The 3195-nt window shown below is 39.0% G+C and overlaps 1 pseudogene; it reads right to left on the bottom strand.

Moving 5' to 3' along the window:
• Positions 1-225: 225 nt before the first annotated feature.
• On the bottom strand, positions 226-1846 carry LOC125353105 (annotated as a pseudogene).
• Positions 1847-3195: the final 1349 nt, after the last annotated feature.

The following is a 3195-nucleotide window of genomic DNA, read 5'->3' as shown; positions in this document are numbered from 1 at the left end:
ATAAAGGGCTGGGGATATAGCCTAGTGGCAAGAGTGCCTGCCTCGGATACACAAGGCCCTAGGTTCGATTCCCCAGCACCACATATACAGAAAACGGCCAGAAGCGGCGCTGTGGCTCAAGTGGCAGAGTGCTAGCCTTGAGCGGGAAGAAGCCAGGGACAGTGCTCAGGCCCTGAGTCCAAGGCCCAGGACTGGCCAAGAAAAAAAAAAAAAAAAAGATAACTTATAAAGAGGAAAGGTTTAATTTGGAACAACGTTTTGGAGATTTTAGTTTATGACCCTGTTCCCTCATGCTTATAAAGATTGTTCAGCTTCTGACTGGAATATGGAAAATAGAGAGAGACCAGGGTCTGTAATACCTTTTGTGGACACACCTCCAGGGACTGAAAACTTCCCAATAGTCCTCACTGCTCCGCAGTTCTGCCACTTCCCTATGGCACCAAGCTGGAGACCAAATCTCTAGCACATTGGGCATTGGGGACATTTCAGATCCAATATGTGCTCATTTCAAATCTTTGAGCACTTTGAAACATGTTCCTGTACCTGATCATTTATAACTTTAAGCCCATTACAAATCCCATTTGTAAGCCTGGCTTCTGGGTACTCTTAAGGGATGGGTGTGACATAATCACAGTGTAATAGCTCTCTTTTATAGAGCCCATGTAGTCCCCTATCCCAGATTGACACATTTCAGTATTCATGGAGTCCACTACTATCCAAGCTGATTCTTTTTGTTTTTAGATTTATACAGTTTATTAATCCTTTTGTGAAAAATTCACCATCACTGCAGGTCAAGTCATTGCAGGATCTTTATTCCTTTGGCTGTTATCCAATCTTCAGCTTACTTTTTGCCAGCCCCAACATTGGCCTTTGCAGTCCCTCTGACTTTCTTCATTCTGTATTTGTGTTCCTTTTGCTGTTTCCTCGAGGTCTTTTTCTTTTCATACAGGCCATGTCATGCAAGTCTGTGTTTGGGCTCATTTTTCTTTTCATAATCCAAGGAATCATAAATCATGCCAAAGCCAGTTGTCTTGCCACCACCGAAATGGGTTCTGAATCCAAATACAACGATGATATCAGGTGTGGTCTTGTACATTTTGGCAAGTTTTTCCCGAATTTCTGTGTTAGGTACTGTTGCCTTTTCAGGGTAAAGGACATCGAAAACCATCTGCTCCCTTTGAAGTAGCTGGTTGGTCATGAACTTCCTGGTCTGGATAGTTACTGTGTCATGATGATGGCGACAGACCTCAGACAGCCAGGGAGGAAGAGTCCAAGCTGATTCTTGATGCCACTCTGCTAAGAACTTTGCTGAGAAGATTCTCTGCTCAGTTTCAGTGTTTCCTAAATGTCATTTTCTGTGTTGTTGAAATCTACTTGAAAATAAAATGTTTATTCTAGTACTGGTATATGCAATTCTTTGGTTTATATATTTATTCATGTCACTACCTTATAGGCAGTACTTTCTTTGTTACTTTTCCCCTCCCATACCTTGCAGTACTTCTAGGATAAAGTCTAAATTCCCAGCATAACATATAACAGCCCCATACTATCCCTTACTATTTTTTGTCACTTGAGGTTTTCCACTTTTTCAGTACTTCTTGCCTGTCTACTCGGGTGATTATTGTCAATGCTAATCTAGGTCTGGAATGTACTTTCTTCCCTTCTTAATCATTCTTCATATCTTGTAGATAATTTACTTGAAGATACCTTCTTTTACTTGAGCACATCTTTCTTGTTTATATTTCTTACTATTGTGAACTGGCATTCTTTCTTTAAAAAATTCTTTTTAAACAGAATCTGCTATATAGCCCAAGCTAACGTTGACCCACCCACTTCCTCCTCCTGAATACTGTATATCACTGGGCCTGGGTGTGAGGTTAGACATACTTAAACTACCACAGTGGCTTTGTTTTCTCCTGTGTTCTGAGTTCAGAATGTAGATGTCCTTTAGGTTTGGTTGGTTTGAGTGATGCTTCCAAAGACCTGATACTATTATTTTTTTTTCCATCTTGTCTTCTCTGATATCAACATTATCCTTATGTGGAAAGCTTCTTGGTTATGGAAAGCCCTCCAAAGTTCTGGGGACAAAGTTCAGGAACAAAAAGAGATGCTAGACTTTGGCAGATAGCGTTGATTGTGTACTCATCAACCATACTTCTTCCGGGCTATTGGAACCTGACTATTGGAGTGGCCTTGTGTCTATGTTTTGAAGGTGAATAACCTTAGACAATGATGGTGACTCAATTCTCTCATCAGATACTTGGCTCTGATACCCAGGGATAGCCACAAGATATACACTTGGCAGTGAGACAAAGGGCAGTTATTTGGAAGATTTCTGGGAAAGGTTTTGCTTTTCATTAAAACTTGGATATGCACTAAGAGGGTTTGCATATGCCATATTTACTTTCTTGTTATATATACACACATATATGTATACACAGATATACACAGACATACAACTGTTATAAGCACATATAATCTTTTTCCCAGTTAGGGATGCTTGAAGAAGATACCGCTCTTGAGTAATCAATACTGTCCTGTCTTTTCACTTGATTCATCAACACTAATCTTACATGTTACTTCTTTAGTGACACATTTCCTGACTCCAACTTTAATTACATCTTCCTGAGTTTATTATGTCTTATAATATCATTTCTTTACCTTAGTATTTTAGAGTTTAAACTTACATAACAGTATGGAGATAGGTTATTGGTGTCATCTTTTGAAAAATAGAGATTATCAAAAGTAATGTTATTCATTTGGGAATCAACAGGAAGCTTTGCAGTGAGGAATAAATAGGCTTTACAAACTAGTAGCATATTCCAAGGGGTTGAGGTAAATGGAGGAGAATTGCATTAATTATTCTGGAACAATAATCTTTGGCCACAAGGACTAATAAGGGAATCCAGGATCAATAACAAGGGTCACACCAGCACAAGATTGAACAGAAAGTTACTGGATAATGTTTTAGCAAATATTCTTTGTGAAATATTGTCTTTCTAGTAGAGTCTCTTGGGATAGTTCTTGTTATCAAGCTCTGTACATGAAATCATCTCTTTTTTACACCTTGCTTTAATTTTTTGTTAGGACTTCATATATTAACTCTAATATGATCATGTCAGCTTTCACTGGAGTTGAATTTTTTTTTTTTTTTTGGCCAGTCCTGGGCCTTGGACTCAGGGCCTGAGCCCTGTC

This window comes from Perognathus longimembris, chromosome 6, assembly GCF_023159225.1.
Source record: "Perognathus longimembris pacificus isolate PPM17 chromosome 6, ASM2315922v1, whole genome shotgun sequence".
Classification (NCBI taxonomy): domain Eukaryota; kingdom Metazoa; phylum Chordata; class Mammalia; order Rodentia; family Heteromyidae; genus Perognathus; species Perognathus longimembris.
The sequence above is the reverse complement of the archived record's forward strand: the minus strand, read 5'-3'. Positions and strand labels throughout refer to the sequence as shown.